At 38.7% G+C, this 25,121-nt stretch overlaps 1 protein-coding gene across 3 annotated transcripts in view; it reads left to right on the top strand.

The window, feature by feature from the left end:
• The window catches only part of CUNH4orf17 (chromosome unknown C4orf17 homolog), an 88,373-nt gene that overhangs the window by 39,188 nt on the left and 24,064 nt on the right, over window positions 1-25,121 (top strand). Inside the window, exon 1 of one of the 3 annotated variants that reach the window (XM_077768047.1) lies at window positions 19,494-19,734. The exons of 1 other annotated variant lie outside the window; for it this stretch is intronic. The gene's annotated coding sequence lies outside the window, so the exon portion shown is untranslated. Of the gene's footprint in view, window positions 1-19,493; window positions 19,735-22,945; window positions 22,966-25,121 lie in introns of those variants that run through there. One more of the 3 variants, XM_077768049.1, reaches the window with a different exon arrangement.

The following is a 25,121-nucleotide window of genomic DNA, read 5'->3' as shown; positions in this document are numbered from 1 at the left end:
GAGAGTTATTCCACAGCCTTACCAACACTAGATACTATCTACTTTTTTCATTTTAGCTTTTCTAGTGATTGTATAAAGCTGCACTGTTACCATGCTTCCCTCCCACGTGATTCTGACGTGGAGGGCATGTGGACTTTGAAACATGCTTATCTAGTTGTCACTTATTAAACTGAATGGGGCTAATAGATATGATTTTTTTTTGCCTATGTTATTTCTCTAAAGACCATTCTTGCATTCTTGACTTTACTGTTGTCCACACCACTCCATCTCATTTTGTGCTCTACATGGTTCACATATTTATATGACCAGCCCAGCTCACATAGGCATTTTAAGGTTAACTCTTGAAGACGTTATGAATCAGTCAACAAGCTTTTTATTTAAAAGCATCTATGTGTAGGGGCGTGTGGGTGGCTCTGTTGGTTAAGTATTCGACTCTTGATCTCAGCTCAGGTCTTGATCTCAGGGTCATGAGTTCAAGCCCCATGTTTGACTCTTTGCTGGGCATGAAGCCTACTAAAATAAATAACTAAATAAATGGGTAAATGCATGCATGCATGAATGAATCTATGTGCAAGACACTTTGTACGCTAAGTGCTTCTTGATCTTCAAAGAAATTATCTAAAAAGTCTCCTTCCTTAAGAAATTTATAATCTAGTTGGATAGATAAAATATCCATAGAAAAGCAAAGAGCATTAAAAGGGATTTGCAACTACGATGGTTAAGTGCTTATTTGCAATGTAATTTATTGAATCATTAATTTTTAAACTGCCAGGTAGAGGAGCTGTTTGTAGCCCACCGGATGGCAAGAGGCCATGTGGTCTAGAACCAAAACATCCACCTATCAGCCAACACCAAGGCTCTAGAAATCAATGTGAGACCGTGACGGATCTTCTAGTCCAGCCCACCCTTGAGCTAAACGTAGCCACCTGAGTGAGCCCAGGTGAAACTGGCATGACCTCCCAGTCGACCTACAGGATTATGAGAAAAAAATAACTTGTTCTTGCTTTTAGCCACTAAAGCTTTAGGGTAGTTTCTTAAGCAGCAGTAAACAAGTGAAACACATGCTTCCTACCACATCTGATAGTAAGTGCAGAGAGCAAATTGCACAGTAATATTTATAATATGATCCCTACTCCTACTCATGCCTCTGGCTACCACCAATCTGTTCTTGGTTATCTATAGGTTCAATTGTTGTGTTGTTGTGTGTGTGTGTTTTTAAAGATTCCACATATAAGTGAGATCATACAGCATTTGTCTTTCTTTGACATTTCATTTAGCATAATGCCCTCAAATTCCAGCCATGTTGTCACAAATGGCAGAATGTCCTTCTTTTTTATGGCTGAATAATATTCTATTCTATCTATGTACCTTACCTTCTTTATATAGTTATCAATTAAGAGACCCTTGGGTTGCGGGGCGCCTGGGTGGCTTAGTCGGTTAAGCGTCCGACTTTCACTTAGGTCATGATCTCGCGGTTCGTGGGTTCGAGCCCCGCGTCGGGCTCTGTGCTGACTGCCAGCTCGGAGCCTGGAGCCTATTTCGGAGTCTGTATCTCCCTCTCTCTCTGACCCTCCCCTGCTCACGCTGTCTCTCTCTCTCTCTCCTAGAAATAAATAAAAATATTTTTTAAAAAAGTTAAAAAAAAAAGAGAGACTCTTGGGTTGCTTCCATGTCTTGGCTATTGTAAATACTGGTAAATATTTATTGTAGGTAATGAACACGTGTGTGCATGTATCTTTTTTTCACCAGTATTCACATTTTAATGACTTCCAAGACTAAACATAGAATTGAAGAAAATTTTTGACCTGTTTTTGTTTCCTTTGCATAAATACCCAGAAGGAGACTTTCTGGATCATACAGAAGTTCTGTTTTTAATTTTTGGAGAAGCCTCCATACTGTTTTCCATAGTGGCTGCACCAATTTACCTCTCCACCAACAATGCACAAAGTTCCCTTTCCTACACATCCTTGCCAGTACTTGTCTCTTGTCTTTTTGATCACAGCCATGCTACATATTTAAGTTGATACCTCATCATGGTTTTGATTTGCATTTCCCCGATTAGTGATGTGGAACAGCTTCTCATGTACCTATGCATTATGTGTTCTTTGGAAAAATGTCCACTCAGATCCTCTGCTCATTTTTAATTGGGTTGTTTGGGGGCTTTTTGCTATTGAGCTTCTTTGTATATTTTGGATATGAATCCCTTATCAGACATATGATTTACAATATATTCTCCCATTCTGTAAGTTTTAATTTTTTTTAATTGTTTGATGGTTTCCTTTACTGTGCAGAAGGTTTTTAGTTTGATATAGTCTCATTTGTCTATTTTTGCTTTTGTGGCCTTTGTTTTTGGTGTCATATCCAGAAAATCATGGCCGAGGCCATTGTTGAGGAGTTTCTTCCCTATATTATCTTGTAGGTACAAGCTCATGTTTAAGTCGTCGATCCATTTTGAGTTAATTTTTGTGAGTGGTGTAAGATAGAGGTCCAATTTCATTGTTGTGCATGTGTTAGTCCAATTTTCCCAGCACCAACCATTCAAGAGACTATCCTTTCCCCATTGGGTGTGTTTGACTTCCTTGTCAAATATTAGAGGATTGTATATGTGGGAGCTTAATTCTGGGCATTCTCTTCAGTTCCCTTGATTTATGTGTCTCTTTTTATGCTAGTACCATACTATTTTTGTTACTGAGGCTTTGTAGTCTAGTTTGAAGTCAGCAGTGGGATACTTCTGTGTTTGTTATTTTTCTGCAGGTTTGCTTTGGCTATTCAAGGTTTTTTGTGGTTCCATACAAATTTTAAGATCACTTTTTCTGCTTCTTGAATACCATTTTTTTCAGTCTTCATGAAGACCTTATCTAGTAGATTTTATTATCCTTTATCCTTTGAAGGTCTAATGCAAAACAAAGTTATATAATTTCATAAGGCCAAACATCTAGTACTGGCAGAGCTAGGATTCAAATGAACATTTATCTGACTACAAAATCCATGCTCTTCATAGTAAATATGTTTCTTTGTCACAGCTCTTATTCTGGCCTGTAGCTAAGCCTGTTGAATTGTATCGTCTGCAGCCTTTGATCAAATTCAGCACATCACAGTAACACCTAATCTTGCTTTACCGTGTGTGGGGCACTTTCACATCCATCATTGATCTTGGCTGATACTGTGAATCACTCTGCAGAGACCTGAGCAACATTTACTTCCTGCATGAACCAGAAGCTGTGAATATGAGTGTTAGTTCAATAAGTCTGAGTTAGAGTGCCAGCTCTGACAAGGTCTGTGTGACCTTGTACAACTCTCTGAATTTGTCTGGGTCACAGATGTCCTGTGTGTAAGTTAGAATATTAAATAATGTGTGCATGTTACATACTTCATTCTGACTTTAACTCAGATGCTTGCTGAACAAGGTTTTTGCTCAGGCTCCCTGTTCCTATTTTCTACTGCACCACGCCCTGGCCTTCCCAGTCCCCAGTCCCCACAGAGTCTGCAGCGCCAGAGCAGCTATGAGCAGGAGACATTTGGGATGTGCCCACGGCTTTAACAAGATCAATGCAGTCTCAAAGCTTATGGAGTAGACCATGGGGGAAGAAGGATGTGGTATATAAATACACATTATTTAATACACTATCTTCCATACAAAATATCAATGTCGAGTGGCAAAGTGCCTAAGTCCAAAGTCACAAGTAGCTGGCAGTCAGAGCTCTGTGCAAGGCCCCATGGCCCTGCTCGTCACCATGTGGAATTCTCACCATACAGAGAAAGCTGTGAGTCACATAAAGCCCTGAACCGCCCTCAGGAGGCACTTTCAGAGCGACAGGCACATGGCATTCTCAGTTCTCACTGGCTGAGCAGAGCCGAGACCCCACGGCCTGTGAGGGCTCAGGATCTGCTAGTGGGAAGCAACAGCACTGGGTTTGGAATCTGGCAATCTCGTTATAACAGCTTTGCTATCGGGGCAAATAGCATCCTCGCTCTGAGTGTCCGTTTCCTATTCTCTACAGTGTACATAGTAATCCTTATTTCACAATATATTTTAAAGATAGGATGCCATGATGGAGATGAAAAGTTTGGCATAGATGAAGGATGATAAATGGCGGCTGTTCGCTGTGCATTCTGTTCTCTCTTCTCCACCGCCTACTCGCTCCGGGAAAGCAGACTTCCAAGTCTGAACCAAGAGTAGCACTCGCACCCGGAAACCACCTCTGCAATTTTCCTTGCTTCCTTTCTCCTTGTCCGTTACTAATTGGCTCTTCCCCCTCTCTGCCTCTGTTTCTGTCATTGCCTGTTCTTTCCCTGTCTCCTTAATTCTCCTGTTAAGGCCTTTCCTCCCTTTGCCCCGGCCTTGCCTTTCTCAGGCTTCACCCACCTGTATGCTATTATCAGATTTTTCTCTAGGACATTCTCTTTTCAGCCATCCACCATGCAGTATGCGCTGAGCTGCTATGTGCAAATCACAGGGAGGAGTAGGAAGATGAGGAAGACACAGGCCCCAGTGCTCAGAGGCTCCCACCCAGTATGGAAGAGAGATGCACACTCCAGCCTGCCCCAGCCTGGCCCATGCACTCACTCTGGGGGCCTACTGCCCTCCTCAGGCAACCCCTTCACTTTCTCCTGGTCAGCAGGTTATATGCCATTCTGTCCAGTCTCTTTCCCTTTTGTCACATGACTATTCAAAACATACCTCTTCTATGTCACATTAATTTTTTTATCCCTTTCAAGATACTTCTTAAAAGTTTTATTTATTTATTTTGAGAGTGTGGGGGAGGGGCAGAGAGAGGGAGAGAGAGAGAATCCCAAGCAGGCTCCGTGCTGTCATCATGGAGTCCAGTGTGGGACTCCATCCCATGAACCGTGAGATCATGACCTGAGCCAAAATTAAGAGTTGAATGCTTAACCAACTGAGCCACCCAGGTACCCCTCATTTCTAAGATCTTTACTAGCTAATCTAATGAGCTAGTTTCCTGTAGTGTGCCACTGAGACAGGGTGAGATGAGAGGACCTATCACTCTGGAATCTTCTCACTTGTCCAAAGTAGGGATTATATATTTTTAAAACAACTTTATTCACAGTTGGCAAAACAAGGAAACAACCTCTGTGTTCATTGACGGATAAATGGATAAATAAAATGTGATGTCATATATACATACAATGGAATATTATTCAGCGCTAAAAAAGGATATCCTGCTATATCCAACAGTGTGGATGAGACTAAAGGACATCATGCTAAGTGAAATAAGTTAGTCACAGTAGGACAAATATTGCTGTTCCACTCTATGAGGTCTCTTTAAAAATCAGGGGCACCTGGGTGGCTCAGTTGGTTAAGCGTCCGACTTTGGCTCAGGTCATGATCTCACAGTTTGTGGGTTCAAGCCCCGCATTGGGCTCTGTGCTGATAGCTAGCTCAGAGCCTGGAGCCTGCTTCAGAGTCTGTGTCTCCTTCTCTCTCTGACCCTCCTCTGCTCACACTGTCTCTCTCTCTCTCAGAAACAGATAAAGCATTAAAAAATTTTTTTAAAAAAAAAATCAAACTTGGGGTGCCTATGTGGCTCAGTTGATTAAGCCACCAACTTTGGTTCAGGTCATGATCTCATGGTTTGTGAGACTGACCCTCGCATCCGTCTCTCTGGTGACAGCTAGCTCAGAGCCTGGAGCCTGTTCTGATTCTGTGTCTCCCTCTCTCTGCCCCTCCCCCACTTGCACTCTGTCTCTCTCTCTCAAAAAAAAAAATAATTAAAAAATGTTAAAAAACCTCACAGAAGCAGACTAAAAGGATGGTTGCCAGGGGCTGCAGGAATGAGGGGGAGTTGTTACTCAGTGGGTATAAAATTTCAGTTATGGAAGAGGAATATGTTCTAGAAAACTCTGTGCAACATGGTGCCTATGGCTAATACTACTACTATATTGTGCACTTAAAAATCTGTTAAAAGTGTATTTCTCATGGTAAATGTTCTTACCATGAAAACAACAACAAAAATAGAATGAGGAAACTTTTGGATGTGATAAATAAGTCTAATACTCTGATTGTGATGATGGTTTAATAGGTGTCTTCATTATGTCCAAACACCTCAGATTACATACATTAATATGTGCAGGCTTTTTGTATATCAATTTTACATCAGCAGAGCTGTCATAAAAATCCATAATCCCTACCTTGGACAAGTCATATCCCAGCTTGTCCTAAATGTAATGTGACATCTTGTGTTGAATATTGAAACAGAACAAGAGGACATTAATGGGAAAACTTGAAATCAAAGTGAAGTCTGAAGTTCAGTTCATGGTAATGTACTAATGTTGGTTTCTTAGTTCTAACAAATGTACCACAGTCATGGAAGATTAGGGGAAACTGGACGCAGAGTATACAGGAACATTCTGTGCTATCTTTGCAATTTTTCTATGTATCTAAAATTATTCTGAAATAAAAATTAATAAGAATTATTAAAGTAATGAAACCTTTAAGAGTTAACTCACTATTTCCTTACTCTCCGATGAAAACTATGGTAAAGATATGTGAGTCGCAGGCATGGAAGCTCACAATAACGTGGTAATCTACCATCACTCCTTTGCCAACCTCAGTGCTTCCTCTGAGCCTCCTCTGCATCTCCTGGTTCAGAGTCATCTACATTTGTGGCGCACAGAAGCCTGACCTATGGGAACTCATGCAAGTATTCTTCAAATGTCTCCTTCCCATTATGAAAAAAAAAATATATATATATATATATATACCAAAAAAGAAGTTATGAACGTGAGTGGCTTCCTAATTCATCCAGTAAAACAAGAGCACTGGTTTGTAATTATTTTTAAACGATAAAGGAAACTAAGTAAAAATGGACTTGTTCTGCAATGTTCTTGCTGTCTCCAAATCACTAGATATCAGCCAATCTAAAGGTATGTTGTATTTTCCAGCTCTCCTTTATACAATGCAGAATCCCTAGTTATTGAGCTAATATTAAGGAATTTAGTTAATACTGAACGCTTGGAAACATGTCTCCTTGATCCCTAGCTCAACTTCTTTCCCTAGAAAATTTAGAAAGCCTTTATCAAGCCTATAGTATCAGAAACATCTGTTGTAACAGTTATCAAATAATTTCTTTAAACTCCAAAGATCAGCTTGAAATCTGGTATCAGTGAAGAGGACTCTCTTTGTTCGTGTTCAATTTTGAAATATTAAGGGTCAATACCTGCCAAAGAGAATCCATGTGAGAAGTAGAAGGTTTTTGCCCTCCTCAATGTGAAAGAGCAGTGCTGTCCAGTAGAACTGTAACGTGAACCACACATGCAATTTAAAATTTTCTGGTAGCCACATTAAAAAGAGTATAAGGAAATGGATGAAATTAATATTAATAAAATTTTATATAACTGATATATTCAAAATGTTATCACTTAAAAGCATAGTGAATGCTAAAAGTTATTAATTATTTTATTTTATTTTTCTAATAGGTCTTCAACATTCCATATATGTTATATACTTAGAGCACATCTCATTGAGGACTAGCCACATTTCGTGTCTAAGCCTGGTGCAAAGGGCTTCCTTAAAGGTATTAGATGTTAAAACCCCCAGAACAGAATTAGAATGTGAGAACACATTTCTAAGTGTTTGTATCACATTTCCAAGTTACTCATAGTGTACAGGGCTTTAAATAGTTTTAGAGGTAATCATTAGCTGTGTTAGTCAGGCCGACTTGAGTTAGGCCACGACCACACGTCCTTGAGAACATTCAACCTCTCCAAGCCTCGGTTTTGTCCTGTATAAAATGAGAATTAAAATATCTAATAAGAATAGCATCTACTTCAAAGAGTTGTAAAAATTGAGAGAATCCATATAAAGTACTCAACACAACACTGACTCTGATTTGAAAAAAGTATTTGATACATGATATTACTATGTTATTATTATTTGGCTGAGTACAAACCATCTTCTCCGGTGCCTGTTAGACTTCTAAGTGGAGCTAGCCAGTAGACAGTTAAGCATGAAGGAAAAAACCCAAGAGTGGGATAATCCCCATAGAAGATGCATTCTAGGCCTTTTATTATAGTCAAATATCCAGTGTAAGATATCATATTGCACTTAGAACAATTAATATTTTATGGATAATCTTTTTAAAATTTAATTCCAGTATAGTTAACATACAGTGTAATGTTAGTTTCCGTTGTATAATACAGTGATTCAACAATTCTATACATTACACAGTGCTCGTTGTGATAAATACACTCTTTAATCCCCTTCTCCTGTTTCACATCCTCACACTCACCTCCCCTCTGGTAACCAGAGGTTTGTTCCCTATTGTTAAGAATCTCTTTGTCNCACTGGGTGTTATGTGGAAACTAATTTGACAATAAAGTATTTGTAAAAATAAATAAATTAAAAAAAAGAATAAAAAGAATCAAATCCTAAAAAAAACGAATCTGTCTTTTTTTTTTCTTTCTTTATTTGTTTTCTTAAATTCCACATGTGAGTGAAGTCATATGGTACTTGACTTTCTCTGACTGACTTATTTCACTTAGGATGATACCTCTACATTCATCCATGGTGTTGCAATATCTACATATATAAATGGTATATATACTACTACTTTTATTTAATGTTTTTATTTATTATTGAGAGGCAGAGAGAGACAGAGCATGAGCATGGGAGGGGCAGAGAGAGGCGGAGACACAGAATCTGAAGGAAGCTCCAGGCTCTGAGCTGTCGGCACAGAGCCCGATGCAGGGCCCGAACTCACAAATCGTGAGATCATGACCTGAGCTGAAGTCAGATGCTTAACCGACTGGGCCACCCAGGTGCCCTGGTATATATACTACTTCTTTATCCATTCATCTGTTAATGAACGCTGAGCTACTTCCATAATTTGGGTTGTAAATAATGCTGCAATAAACAAGGGAGAATATATCTTTTGGAATTAGTATTTTTGTATTCTTTAGGTAAATACCCAGTAGTGGAATTACTGGATTATATGATAATTCTATTTTTAAGTTTTTGAGAAACCTCCATACTCTTTTCCACAGTGGGTGCACCAGTTTGCATTCCCACCAACAGTGTACAAGGGTTCCTTTTTCTTTGCATCCTTACAAACAGTTGTTTGTTTTGTTTTTGATTTTAGTGACAGGTGTGAGGTGATATCTCACTGTAGTTTTGATTTGCATTTCCTTGATGATAAATGATGTTGAACATTTTTCCACGTGTCTATTGGCCATCTGTATGTCCTCTTTGGGAAAATGTCCGTTCATATCTTCTGCCAATTTTTAATTGGATTATTTGTTTCCTTGGTGTTGAGTTTTATAAGTTCTTTATATATTTTGGATACTAATCTTTTATCAGATATGTCATGCAAATATCTTCTCCCGTTCAGTCGACTATCTTTTAGTTTTGTCAGTGGTGTTTTTTTATTTTGATGTAGTCCCAATAGTTTAGTCTTGCTTTTGTTTCCCTGGCCTCAAGAGACATATCTAGAAAAATGTTGCCATGACCAATGTCAGAGAAATTGCTGCCTGTGCTCTCTTCTAGAATTTGCATGGTTTCAAGTCTCACATTTAGGTCCTTAATCCATTCTGAGTTTATTTTTGTGTATGCTGTAAGAAAGTTGCCCAGTTTTCCCAGCACCATTTGTTGAGGAGACTTTTTCCCCACTGCCTGTTCTTTTCAGCTTTGTCAAAGATTAATTGACCGTATAACCATGGTTTATTTCTGGGCTCTCTATTCTGTTCTATTGATCTATATGTCTGTTTCTATGCCAGTACCATACTGTTTTGGTTACTCCAGCTTTGTAATATATCTTGAAATCTGGGATTTTGACACCTCCAGTTTTGTTTTTTCCTTTCTCTTGTATTTTTTGGAAGAGTTTGAGAAGAGTAGGTATTAACTCTTCTTTAAACACTTGGTAGAATTCACTTGCAGCCCTCTGGTCCTAGGCTTTTTGTTTGTTAGGGATTTTTTAAATTTCTGATTCAATTTCATTGCTATTAATTAGTATATTCAAATTTTCTATTTCTTCATGATTCAGTTTTGATAGTTTATATGTTCCTAGGAATTTATCCATTTCTTTTAGGTTGTCCAGTTTTTTGGCATATGTTTTATAATATTCTCTTAAAATCCTTTGTATTTCTGTGGTGTTGGTTGTTATTTCTCATCTTTCATTTTTGATTTTGTTTATTTGAGTCCTCTGTCATTTTTTTAAAAATGTGTATTTATTTTTCAGAGAGAAAGAGCACAAGCAAGGGAGATGCAGAGAGGGGGACAGGGGATCTAAAGTGGGCTCCTCACTGACAGCAGTGAGCCCGAAACAGGACTTAAACTCATGAAACATGAGGTCATGACCTGAGCTGAAGTCAGAAACTCAGCTGACTGAGCCACCCAGGAACTCCATCTCTTTCTCTACTTTTTATGAGTTTTTCTAAAATTTTATTAATTTTGTTGATCTTATGAAGGAACCAGCTCCCAGTTTCATTAATCTGTTCTATTGTCTTTTTAGATTCCATTTCATTTACTTCTGCTCTAATCTTTATTATTTCCCTCCTTCTACTGTTTTTGGGTTTTGTTTTTTCTTTTTTTTCTAGTTCCTTTTGGTGTAAGGTCAGGCTGTTTATTTGAAATTTTTCTTACTTCTTGAGGTAGACCTGTATTGCTATAATCTTCCTCTCGAAATAGCTTTTGCCGATCTGAAAGATTTGGGACTGTTGTGTTTTCATTTTCATTTCTTTCCGTGTATTTTTTAATTTTCTCTTTGATTTCTTGGCTGACTCAGTGATTGTTTAGTAGCATGTTATTTGCCTCGCCCCCCCCCCCAATATATTTGTACTTTTTCCAGATTTTATTTCTTGTGGTTGATTTCTAGTGTTATAGTGTTGTGGTCAGAAAAGATTCATAGTATGACTGTAATCTTTTTTAATTTGTTGAGACTTGTTTTGTGGCCTAACATGTGATCTAATCTGGAGAATCTTCCAGATGCACATGAAAAGAATGTGTATTCTGCTGTTGTAGAGTGGAATGTTCTGAATATAACTGTTAACGATCCATCTGTTCCAATGTGTCATTCAAAGCTACTGTTTCCTTGTTGATTTTCTGTGTGGATGATCTGCCCATTGATGTAAATGGGGTATTAAAGTCCCCTACTGTTACTGTATTACTACTGATTACTTCCTTTATGTTTTTTAATAGCTGTTTTATATATTTATATATGATCCTATGTTGGGTGCATTAACATTTATAATTGCAATATCTTCTTGTTGGATTATTCCTTTTATTCCTTTTATGATTATGTAGTGTTCTTTGTCTCTTGTTACAGTCTGTTCTAAAGTCTATTTTGTCTGATATAAGTATTGCTATGCCATCTTTCTTTTCACTTCCATTTGCATGATGAATGCTTTTCTATCCCTTTACTTTCAATCTGAATGTGTCTTTAGGTCTGAAATAGGTCTCTTGTAGGCAGATTATTGATGGGTCCTGTTTTCTTATCCATTCTGTCACCCTGTGTCTTTTGATTGGACTACTTTTTTCCATTTAAATTCCAAGTAATTATTGATAGGTATGTACTTTTTACCATTTGGTTCATTGTTTTATGGTTGTTTTTGTAATTCTTCTCTGTTCCTTTCTTCTATTGCTCTCTTCTCATACAGTTTGCTTTCTTTTATTTTATTTTTATTTTTTAATTTATTTTTGACAGAGAGAGAGAGACAGAGTGTGAGCAGGAGAGGGACAAAGAGAGAGAGAGACACAGAATCTGAAGCAATCAAGCTCTGAGTTGTAAGCACAGACCCCAAAGAGGGGCTCGAGCCAAAGGATGCTTAACCAACTATGCCACCCAGGCGCCTCTGCTGGCTTTCTTTAGTGATATGCTTGGATTCCTTTCTTTTTATTTTTTGCATATCTATTACTGGTTTTTCATTTGTGGTTACCATTAGGTTTGTATATTAAGTTGACAATCATTTAAATTTGAACCAATTCTAAAAGCACTTGATTTTTTACTCCTCCCTCCCACCTCCGTGTTTCAGGTATATAGTGTCATATTTACATCCTTTTAGTTTATGAGTCATTTGACTGATTTTTATAGATATACTTGATTTTAGTGCTTTTGTGCTTCCTATCTTTTTTACTCCTACTTATGGTCTTTCTGTTCCATTCAGAGTCCCCTTTAACATTTCTTGTAAGGCTGGGTTAGCAGTGATGAATTCCTTTAACTTTTGTTTGTAATGGAAACTTTACCTCTCCTATTCTGAATAATAGTCTTGCTGGGTAGAATATTCTTGGTTGCAAGTTTTTATCTGTCAGCATAAAATATATGCTTTGAATGTATCTTTGAATATATCATGCTACTCCCTTCTGGTCTGCAAAGTTTTTGCTGAAAAGCCAAAACTTTATGGGGTTTTCCCTTGTACATATAATTCTTTCTTTTATCTTCCTACTTCTAGAATTCTCTATCAACTACTTATTTTTTTGCCATTTTGAGTACTATGTGCCTTGGTGTGGACCTCCTGGGGTTTATTTTGTTTTTCTTCCCCAGATTCAGAAAGTTGTCAGCTGTTACTTCTTCAAGTAAAATTTCTACCCTCTTTCTTTTCTCTTCTTCTGGGATTCCTAGAATGCAAATGTTACTATGCTTGTTTGTTGTATGTTGCTGAGTTCCCTCAGTCTGTTTTCCTTTTTTATTATGCTTTTCTCTTTCTCCTGTTTAGCTTGATTGCTTTTCATTCCTCTGTCCTCCAGGTCACTAATCCATTCTGCTTCCTCTAGTCTACTATTCATTCTCTCTAGTATATTTTTAATGTCAATTATTGAGTTCTTTTTTACGTTTTCAGTCTCTTTGTTGAGGGTCTCATTGAGGTCCTCCACTCTCTTCTCAAGTCCAGTGAGGATCTTTATGACTATTACTTTAAATCTCTATCAGGCATATCATTTATCTCCATTTCATTTAGTTTTTTTTTTTTCTGTGATTTTGTTTTTTTCTTTCATTTGGGACATTCTTCTGTCTCCTCATTTTGTCAAACTGTGTGTGTCTGTTTCTATATTTTAGGAAAGTCAGCTGCATCTCCTGCTAGCTAGTGGCCTTATGAAGAGGTCCTGCAGTGCCTTATGGTGTAATCGTCTCTGCTCAGCAGAACCTGGCATTTCAGGGTGCCTCCTATGTGTGTTGTGTGCACGCTGCTGTGTCACTGAGCCACATTTGCCTTCAGTCCATTCGTCTGCATTGGCTTTTTTTGTTTGTTGTGGGCAGTGTTTGATCTTGTTAATGGGCCAATCTAGGACCACCCTGTGCTTGAGTTGGGTCAGATCAGGTGTTTGCTAGAGATGCAGTAACAGCAGACTGTAGGGCACTTTCCCTGTGTTGTTCTATGAGAAGCTTCTGTTGGTGGGCAGGGCCTGAAGTAAGACCAGGTGTCTGCCCCCACCTCACTGCTGGGGCCACAGTCAGACTACTGCATGTGGTTTTCTTCTCCTCTCCCCAGGGCAGAAGTCACCTATATATCATCTCTCAGCTTGTCTATCAAATATTAACTATCCTAAATGGCCCCTGGTATTGGTATTGGAGTGCTTTGGCCCCTTTCGGGGCTGCTTTGCACACTGCCACATTCGTGGTACCACACTGGATGGACCCCTGCCAAGGGTGTGTTGGGGCAACAGGTCTACAGGAGAATCCAGAGGTGAGGCACATTGTGGTCACAAAGTTTGTGCTAGTCTGATGTGGGAGGGGACCTGTAGCCACTTTGGAAAACTCTTACCCAGGCCAAGTTGGAGGTGTAGGTCTGCAGGAGAACGTGGGAGTGGGGATTGGGTGGGGCACATTGTTAGCAAGTTAGGTGGAGAATGTTTGCACTGTGCTGGTTCCCATAGGTGTCTGTGTATCTGGGCTGTGTGCTCACCAGCTCCTTTGTTCTTGGAGAAGTCTCCCAAAGATCCCTATCCCACCAGCACACTTTCTGAGATTAGTAAACAAATCTCCCTCCCTTAACCCCCAGGCATTCTTCAAACTGCTACTTGTATGCTGGCAGGGATGTTTGTTGTGCTGTCTACTTAAGGAGAGGTTTTCAGTTTCTATTGCCCTCTGGCAGAGTCTGCTGAACTTTAAATATTAAAGTTCCAGGTGTTAAGCTCCACTGATTATAAAAATTCAGGAAGTTAAACCCTGTGGTTCTCAAAACCACATGTTTATAAGGATTTGTCTTCCCAGTGTGGGTCACTCATGCCTAGGGTTCCTGGTGTGGGGCTTGCTCCTCTCTCCCCTCTGTACCCATGGTGTCCTTCCCTCCCACGGACATTCTTGCTGGTCAGTTTGGCTCCTAACCATATCTCTGCCCTTTCCACCTTCTTCAATGTGGCCTCTTCTCTACATTTAGCTGTGGAGAGTCTCCCCACTCTTTGGGTTGCTTTCTGGGTTATTTACACTGCTGTGGGTGTTATCTAGGTTTATCTCTGTGATGATGAGCATTTAGGATACTCCTCCTCCACCATTTTCCCCAGAATTGACCTTGATGGGAAAATCTTAATTCTTCTAGGGACATGACAATATTTGATGGATAAGTTGGGAGATAATATATAGGTTTATGTTTTTGAGTCTGTGCTTGAGATATAAATGTATAGAAGTTAGAGGAGGGATTAACTTCTTCTTATCTAAACATGCTGACCTGAATCAAGTGAAAGTGGAATTTGGCAACCAAACCTGGGAATGTCTCCTTGTTTGAATTATGCTCAAGTTAGGATTGGGTAGGAGTTGCTGCCTGGAGCTTTGAACAGTTTTCTTTACAAGGAGACACAATGACAGAATAATATTCTAGATTCTTTTTCTCAGGATTAACCTGGCTGGAATGACATCTGGAACTAAGTTTATAATAGATAATCAATTTCCAGTATAATGAAAAACAGAGGAGACCACAATAAATTTTACATTTCAAATTAAAATGTTGATTGCTGAATACTGGACAACACCTCCCTCCTAACTGGGTACTTTGCTCAGGGTCTCAACTTAAATATCACCTTTTCAGAGGGGCTTGTCCTGGCTGCCCTGTCTTCCTCACAGGACCCCATTCTTGTCCTTCAGGGCTGTGGCACATGCCTTCCATTTTGACTGACCCCCAGTATTTGTTCAGGGCAGTGATAGGTCTGGCTAAAATGCAACAATTATCAACCTTCCATGGGACAGAGACTGCAGTGTGACACTGTCTTGGCCCAGGGGCATAAACAAAAGCTGCTGAGGATGACTGGGAAATGGCTGCTTTCTCCTCATAATTGCTGACTCCAGGTTGCTTCCTTCTTTATGGAATCCAGATAACAGGCTTGGAAGGGCAACAGCCCCCTAGCACCATGAGAACAAAACATACAGGCAAAGACTGTTGGAGCAGGAAAAGGGGGAAGGGAAAGAGCCTGTGTCCCATGACATCTCTCTGGAGATCATCATCTGAGCTGAAGTCAGACACTTCACTGACTGAGCCACCCAGGTGCCCCCCTATCAGATAGGTCCAAAGAAAACCCAGCCTCTGGGTTGTATCACTGATGTTATCAGTAGTGTGTTGAAGCCGAAAAGTCCTGGAATTGTAACGGGTTTTGTCATGGGTCTTGGAATTATTAGGAAGCTGTGAAAACACCGTGAGGTGCTGCACTGGCCTAACTTGTGCCCTAACTCTATTCCTGGTTCTTTTTACTGGACCATCACTGCTCTCCCAATGAGCTGCCACCTGAAAAATTTTAAATTTCAAGTGGAGGCAGTAATCACTTCTCCCAAGGAACTGGTTTGATTGGACAATTGTAGATAATCTCTTAAAATTAAGAAGACGGGAATTGTCCGATAATGAGAGATGATATTCAAAATATCAAAAAACTAGTGTGGCATGGATACCAACCAATTGGGAGGGACATATCTGATAACAATCAGTACTTCCCACACCACCAGTTGAATTTCAACTTGCTTGGCTTGCTGCCCAAGGACATACAGGCAGCCCAGAATTGTAACACAACCCCAAGAAGTCATGGATACATTTTATGATGGAATCCTGTGAACCATCTCCACAACCTGCCTCACTTGAAGAGATCACAGTCGGCTGCATGAAATAGATACTGTTTTTATGATTATGTATGGACTATGAATATTCTTCCTAAATTTCGTTTTACTGTATTAATTTTCTATTGCTGCCTAATACATTGCTACAAACTTAGCAACTTAAAACGCCACCAAGTTGTTATCCCACAGTTTCCGTGTGTCAGGAGTGTAGGCATGGCTTAACTTTAGCTGGGGCCTCAGAATAGGCTCTTATAAGACTGCAGTCCAGGTACCAGCTGAGTTTGTGGTCTCAGCTTTGGCTTGGGGTCCTCTCCCAAGCTCTCAGGGTTGTTGACAGATTCATTTCCTTGCAGCTCATGATAGAACTCATGATAGCTTGCTTCTTTAAGGCTAGCAGGAAAGCTTGTCTGATCTTAGGGAAGGCCTAAATGCCTAAATCTCCTTTTAAAAATTAGGTCAGGAGTGCTTAGGTGGCTCAGTCAGTAAGGAGTCCGACTTCGGCTCAGGTCATGATCTCACGGTTCCTGGGTTCTGAGTCCCCGATTGGCTCTGTGCTGACAGCTCAGAGCCCGGAGCCTGCTTCAGATTCTGTGTCTCCCTCTCTCTCTGACCCTGCCCTGCTCACGTTCTCTCTCTCTCCTTCAAAAATAATAAACATTAAAAAAATTAGGTCAGACCCACTTCCAAACAACCTCTTTTTGATGAACTTATAGCAATTCTGATTAGGGATTTGAATTATATCTGCAGAATCTTTTCATCTTTGCCATAGAATGTCACCTAATCACAAGAGTGACATCCACTGTATTCACAGAGTGCCCACAATCAAGGGAAGAGGATTATACAGGGTATGTACACTAGTGGGAGGAAATGTGGAGGCTAATTTAGAATTCTTTCTATTCCACTTACATCAGTACTTTTGTTATGCTCTGGTGATCACAAAGTACTATTTTCTAAGAATGCAGATACTTGTTGCAAATTTAGGGCTGAATCATTATTTCCAAAATTGACAGAACAAAGTATAGAGTGGGCAAGACACCAGATGAAATGGGTTTTATTCTTATATTGTTTTCAATTACATTTTTACCTTTCATGAATTATTTACATTACTTTCTTATATGTTAAGCTGACACCAGTGGGATTCTTATAGAAAATGCAAAATGAGGATAAAAATGAACAGGTCTAATCCATTCACAGCTCCAACATGTGGCCACACTGCTTGTATACGGAGAAAATGGACATGATGGAGTGTTCTGCATATTCACATGTGTATTAATGTGCTAGGGCTGCCATAACAGAATACCACAGATAGGGTGGATTAAATAGCAGAAATTCATCTTTTGATAATTCTGGAGGCTAGAATTCCAAGGTCAAAGTTCTGGCAAGGTTGGTTTCTGGTCTCTTTCCTGCTAGTAGACAGACCCCTACTTGCTGTGACTTCACATGGCCTTTCTTTTATCTGTGCATGGAGAGAGAGAGAAAGGGAGGGAGAGAGAAGAGAGTTTTCTGGGGTCTCTTCCTCTTCCTAAAAGAACACCTGTCCTATTAGATTTGGACTCACCCTTAGGACCTCATTTAGCCTTAATTACCTCCTTAAAGGTCCTATCACAAAATACAGTCACATTGGGAGTTAGGGCTTCAACATAGGAATTTAGGGGGACACAATTCAGCCCATAACAATACTCAAAATATCTGTGGACAGTGAACAACCTGGGAGATTTCCTGTTATGACTACCACAGACGGTGTTTTTAATTCACTAGTTGCCATTCAAATATGTATGCATATATTCCAAGAAATCTCTCCATCCATTTTCTACCTTTGGCTTGGACTGACAGTCTGTTTGTTACCAAGGCAATAAAGATATATGTGTGCCCTGAGTGAGGACAGCAGAGCAACCTCTGTCCCTTGGTTCTGACAGAATTACTGCAAACTGTGCCCAAAGAAACCAGTTGTATCATTTTTCCCAGTAATGAGACAAGGATGGTCCCATAGGTCTTCCTAAAGGGAATACAACAGAACCATGTTACATAGCCAGGGGTGTGTCTCCCTCTAATGGACCCTTCGCTGTCTCTAATGAAAGGTGCAACTGCACAGAATGTCAAAACCTCTTCCACAGGGGTTAGGTATAAATGTCAGGATCTGTGGTAGAAACTGTTGTTTACAACCCAATATACCTTATCTCACTCTTCTTTTGGTAACTGAGCCCCTAGTTTAGAAATCAGTGACAATATGCCCTGTGAAGAAGCTAATTTTCTATCCCCCCCTTGCAGCTGGAAGTGATCAATGAACCCAGATTATTGTCTGAGACTCACGGAGAGGCTTTTACGGAGGGAGCACATAACCATCATATGTCTTTATCTGCACTTTTCCCCCTCTCCTTTTCTTTTCCGCCTGGACTATGCATTTGATGGCTGTACTATAGTAGCCATTTGGGTGACTGGGACTTCAGGAACCAGCGTGGATAAGAGTTGAGTTCGAGTAGGGAAGCCACATATCAAGGAAGAGGGACCAAAATGTGGAACAAGCCGAGGCCTAAAATGACACCATGGAGGTTCCATACCATCCCTGGACTATTGGACTCTCTCGTGTGAGGGAGAAATAAGTCTTTATGACTCACTGTGCAAAACAAATTCCCAACTGATACAAAACATAGCATGACATCTCAAAATGTACCTTAGAAAATCCTTTGAATTATCCATAAAATACAGTAAAATAGTGTGGCACAAATCCTGAATGGGCTATAGGCAAGAGGAGTTATTTAGCCTTTAATTCTTGGGGCCAATTAAAAAAACAAGACAAAAAAAAAAAACCCAGATGGAATTAGGCTGTATCCTTAAATTGTGTTAAATTAGTATTTGCCCTTTAGAAATTATCTACATTGATTTCAGAGACTGATTTAGAAATTAAAAATCATATGTGGCTTTTATAAGACATGAAATTATGTCTTATAAGAAAAATATTGGGAAGTACTAGTATATATAATCCTGAGAGCTGAAAGACACATGTGTGTATATGCACATGTGTGTGTGCATGTATGGAATTACTATGTATGATTCCACATTCACTTTTGACAAGGAATGCTATGACTTTAACTGTATTATTTAATGTTTCTTCATGACTTTTAATTAGCATTTAACCTTGTTTTCAACACTGTTGAGCAAGTGGACACGCTGACTACCAAGCAAGATGACTGGGATAGCTTTTAAATGACCCACATTTTCTCTCCATAGTTTTGGGTGAGAAGTTTGATTATATCTGCATAGTATGTGTTCTTCAAGCAGAATTCTGGGGAGAAGTATCAATAAATTGCTCTTAATTTTTTGTCTTTCTCTTTCATTCGATTCAACACTATTGTATGTCTGAAACAGAAAAGTCACTGCTGCCGTGGGGTTTTGTCAATCTGTGGGTAAGCGGAGCTCTGAGAAGAACGTGGGGTGGGGTGGAGAGGTTCTGGAACTCAGATTTCCCTAAGGAATGTTACCACGTTGCTAAGCTTTGTAGTGTATCTTAACAACCAGGGAGGCTCGTGAGCTCCTTGGAGCAACAGTGGGAAGAAACTGGAGGGAGATAGTGATGTTCTATTGGAAGCATTGGACATTAGGCTGTCTCTGTCAATTAAAAACTCCCAGCTCAAGTGCAGAGATTTAAGGAAATCAGTGACAACTCAGCGTAGACCCATTATGAGGCTTGGAGTGTATCAATAGCCTTGAGTTCCTGTCAACCAGATCACCGTCTTTAAAAAACTGCCCTCAGGTATAATTTTAAATTCATCATTAAAATAATTTTCAAAAAGTTTAGGTATGGTTTAGTTAATGGATCTCAGGTTTATCTTCTTTTCAAGACTATGTGAAGGCCAAATAAATCTGTTTTGTGGTAATGATGTATTATCTTTTAAAGTAAACCACCTATATTTGAGGAGATCATACTAATAAAATAAGCTAAGCTTTTGGGATAAAGACATTTGTGCTGCGGATAACATTTAACTTAATTTAACAAGTACTGAACATACACTATGTGACCGGGACTGAGAATACAGAAGTTAGACTAGGCCATTGCCTACTTGATTATGATATCCTACGGAGAGAGGAAAATAAACACAGAAATGTGAAAAAAAAAAGTCAGGGAGTAACATGGGCTTCTGGAGACCACCTAAGGAGAGTAAGGGGTAGACAGAGATCCAGGCTGGGAAGATGGCGGGAACCACTTCAGAGAAGGGTAAAGAAGCCTTAGGAGAAAGTCTTCTTTAGGCAGAGCAATGAATGCAGTGAAGGCATGCATTTTAGGTGAGGCGATCTGCAAATGCAAAGCGGTTCAGTATTCATCACCTAAATACCAATCTTTATGTCTCTAGGAATTCATTGTAACTTATAGCTGTTCATTGATCAGTTGTTGTATCCTCTTGTTTTAAACATACATTTTACATAAATGTTATTTTGGACTAAGATTATTAATATTTAATTCAGATTTGCATATTTTAAAAGTGACAATGACCAGAGTTAGGATTACATGATTAATCATAGCTCTGAAACCCTGGAATTTGGAGATTTTGTGTCATGTCGTCTAAATAAAATTCAGTGATTTGGTAATATAGAGATAGATTCAAAAGGCTAGAGGAAAGGAAATATTGCTCCCAGAAGCACTTGCACAATTCCCTGGGTGGCCAGGGTAGCTTTAATTAGATTTTCCATCAGCTACCACTGTACAGGTTTTTCTCTTCCTCTTCAGAGTAAAAGCAGAGTGTTGGCATCACAAGTAGAAAAGAATTATAAATGGAACTTGGCTACTTTTACTCAGCAGATCTTTTTGGGCATACCCTCCAAGTCAGCAGGGCTCCACTGAGGTTTCGCTACACAGGAGTGAGGCGAGACCCAACATATCTACTGATAATAACTAAAATGCTTGTGTTTGGAAATTGTGTAGCTTTTAAAAAGAATTAATACAAAGAAGGGTAAGTTTCTAACACTGTGGTCATTTAGTTTCAATGACATGTACCTACCTGTTTGGAAAGATTGGAGTTAAAACCTGTTTTTACAGCTCCTCTGAGCAACAGTTAATGACACACCATAGTTGGGGTGATTGAAATTTTTTGTAGTACTTTGCTCTACCACAACTGTGCAATGCATTCTTAAAATCTGAACATGGGATGATCATGTCTTTCCTCCAAACATCACCTGTCCTATGCATCAATTGGGGAAAGCAGGCTGAGAACTGCTGCTGTATATTATACAGCAAATACCTACTAAGCTAAAATAGTGGAAATGTGTGTGCGTGTGTGTGTATGTTGTTTTCTTTGTGGTGTTTTTGTTTGTTTTGCAGTTAAAAAATACCTATCATTTATCACAAAACTGTAAATAATCCATGGCACATTACAGAAGTTATTATAACTGATTTAGTCTTACAGAATCCATCCATAATATGTATCGACCAATTCTGCATTGATGGGATTCTCTAATTTTGGTTTAGGAAAATGTTTAGTCACTTGATTTCTGATTCTCTAACAAAGATTATATGTTTACCAACAGGTAAATAATTTTCTGGTCCTGTATTAATTCCTTATTTTAATAAACATGCTCTTTTCATATTTCTCTTGCCTTTGGGGGGAAAAATCTAACATCTCATATGAGAATGAATGATTCATTGCTTTTGAGTTTATAAATCTTAAAAGATTATAGTCCAAAATCAATGCTTATAATAAAGAGAAATCTTAATAGAGAAATATTATTCTAAACCAATTCATGACCTTTGGAAAGATATCCACTAAAATCAATGTGAAATTAATTATCAGTCAATTAAAGAGTATTAAAATCAATATAGGCACAGGTGGAAGAGAAAGATGTGGGCCATTATTAATAGCAACTAAAATAGTTTTGCTTTTCTTCAAGCTTGTGGTAGTTTCTTTTTTTTAAATTAATAGACTTTATTTTTTAGAGTAGTTTTTTTTTTTTTACAAATAGTTTATTGTCAAATTAGTTTCCACATAACACCCAGTGCTCATCCCCACAAGTGCCCTCCTCCATGCCCATCCCTCCCTCCCCCCCACATCCATCAGTCCTCAGTTTTTGTTAGCATTCAAGAGTCTCTCATGGTTTGCCTTTTTAGAGTAGTTTTTAAGCTTCCAGGAAAACTGAGCAGAAAGTACAGAGAGTTCCATATATCCCCCTGCCCGGTCTCCCCTATTATTCACATCTTCAGTGGTGTGATGCATTTGTTACAATTTATGAATCAAAATCATAGTAGTTTACATTAGCATTCACTCTGTGTTGAATAGTTTTTTTTTTTTTAATGTTTTATTTACTTCTAGGAGAGAGAGACAGCGTGAGCAGGGGAGGGTCAGAGAGAGAGGGAGTCACAGACTGAAACAGGCTCCAGGCTCCGAGCTGGCCGTCAGCACAGAGCCCGACGCGGGGCTCGAACCCACGAACCGTGAGATCATGACCTAAGCGAAAGTCGGAAAGTCGGACGCTTAACCGACTAAGCCACCCAGGCGCCCCTGTGTTGAATAGTTCTGTAGCTTTCAACAAATGCATGACGTCATATATCTGCAACTACAGTATAGAACAGTATACTACAAGCTGGGTTCACTGCCCTAACAATCCCCTGTTCTCCATCTACTCATTACTCCCCCACTTCCCTCCTGGAACTGCTGGCAACCACGGATCTTTTTACTGTATCCATAGTTTTGCTTCTTCCAAAATGTCATGTAGTGGGAATCATTCAGTGTGTAACCTTTCCAGATTGGCTTCTTAGCAATATACATTTGCTGTTCCTCTATGTCTTCATGGCTTGATAGCCCATTTCTTTTTACTATTGAATAGGATTCCATTGTATGGAGGTACTCCAATTTATCCATTCACCTATTGGAGGACGCTTTGGTTACTTCTGTTTTTTTGGCAATTATGAATAAACATCCACGTGTAGGTTTCTGTGTGGACATGAGTTCAGCTCCTTTGGGTAACGCCTAGGAGTGCAATGACTGGATCTATGGTAAGACTATGTGTAGCTTTGTAAGAAATTTCCAACCTGTTTTCCAAAGTGGCTGTGTCATTTTGCAATCTCACTGGCAATGAATGTGAGTTCCTATTGCTCCACATTCCTGCCAGCATTTGGCATTGTCAGTATTTTGGATTTTAGCTATTCTAATAGGTGTGTAGTGGTATGTCATTGTTTTATTTTGCAACTCATTAATGATAAATGATGTTGAGTATCTTTTTGTATGCGTGCTTATTTGTCATCTGATAACCTTCTTTGATGAGGTGTTTGTTCACCTTTTATGCCTAGCTCTTAATGTGGCTATTTGTTTTCTTAATGTTGAGCTTTAAGTGATCTTTGTTATTCTAGATTCAAGTCCTTTGTCATACACGTGTTTCAGAATATTTTCTCTCAATCTGTGGCCTACCTTTTCATTTTTTTAAGAATGTCTTTCACAGGGCAAAATATAGTTTCACTTTTTTTCAGGCTTGAAACTTTAATACACTTATTTTTTTCATCATTAGACCCCTTGTTAGAACATTTCAAAGTACAACTTTGTCCTGAGTTTTCCATTTATCTCATTTCTGAAAATTGAAGTTTAAGTCAGACGTTCAGTTGTACATAATGTATATTGGATTTTGTAAAATTTTTAATGATGTATGTGGACAAAATAGCATGTAACTACATATTGCCTTTATCCCTTTAACATTATTTCAGAACCTCCAAAAGAAACCATAAAAGCCACAACATCAGATAATCAAATTTTCTGTAATCCAAACGAAATATAAAATATCTTTTAAAATATAAAAACAAGATGAATTTCATACTTCTTGAAGGCACTGTAGTTTTCATAAGAAGAGAAAAAGTTTTCTTCATTGTCTGTTTATTGACATTTAATACCAGAATTTGAAGTATATCATTACCCAAATGAGCCTAATAAATGATTGATGAGGGGAAGACACACCCAGTAGAATAGCTGAACATTCTAACCGATATCTCAGTCAATCCTATCAGGTTTCCCATGAACAAATCAAAATCTAGGAAATAAAATAATTGATCTATGGTCACTTAGCTTGTTAATGACAAAGCTGGGACCGTACATCTCATTTTAAAGTTTCAGTTCAGTCTCCAAAGTTTCTTTCCACCCTCCAAATTTTCCCCCAATACAGATAAAAAATGAGTTTGCCAACTATTGTGCAAAAGGTACCACACAGAAAGAATGAGTAAGTCTATAGTTTGTGTTACAGAAAGAGGTTAGAATGAACTCCTCTCTGTTTATAAGGAACAATAGGAAAATATTTTTGATTGATAGATAATAGTACTTTATAAATTCAAATATTTTAATACATTTTATTTACCTTAGAATAATTTTAGAATTTATGAACATTAGGTATTTGTAGCAACAGGACTGATAACTTATATATCGTACACTCTGAATGTATACCATTGAAATCTTTAACACAGAGTCTTTGGTCCAAAGAATAGTTAATGAACTAAAAATGTCTGCCCCAACAAAATCTTGAGAACAATTTCTAGAATATGGACATATTTTGATACTGAAAATTATTCTGACCAGAAGGACACCCTGCCATGGTTATGTATGCTTCTCAGTCCTGCTATGATGAATAAGATAGCCATGTAAGATAGGAAATATACAACAAACACCAGAAAAAAATCCTCCTTTAAATTTCAAGATAATATGTCATTATTTTTAAGTTTATCTTATTTTTTTTTTGAGAGACAAAAAGAGTATAAGTGAGGAAGCGCAGAGAGAGAGGAAGAGAGAGAATCCCAAGCAAGCTCTGGGCTGTCAGTGCAGAGCCCAATGCTGGGTTAAATCCCACAAACCACGAAATCATGACCTGAGATGAAATCAATTGGATGCTTAGCCAACTGAGCCACTCAGGCACCCCAGTAGTATGTCATCTTTAAGAAGTTTAACTCTTTCCTATGTTCCTAATCCAGAACTTTTTTCCCACATGATTGTAAATTCCCTAAGAGCCATAACATTATCTTTGATCTCTTAAGCCTATGACATTTTAGCTATCTAATAAATAATTGCTGAGTGATTGAAAGAAAATCATTAAATAAAACTGGAAATTACAAACAACAACATGCCAAATGTTCTCCAGTTTATTATTTGTAGGTGCAATGTCATACTTTTATCAGAT

The sequence above is a fragment of the Crocuta crocuta genome, unplaced genomic scaffold (genome assembly GCF_008692635.1).
Source record: "Crocuta crocuta isolate KB4526 unplaced genomic scaffold, BGI_CrCroc_1.0 scaffold2010, whole genome shotgun sequence".
NCBI classification, from domain to species: Eukaryota; Metazoa; Chordata; class Mammalia; order Carnivora; family Hyaenidae; genus Crocuta; species Crocuta crocuta.
This window is presented reverse-complemented; position numbering and strand designations above follow the sequence as displayed.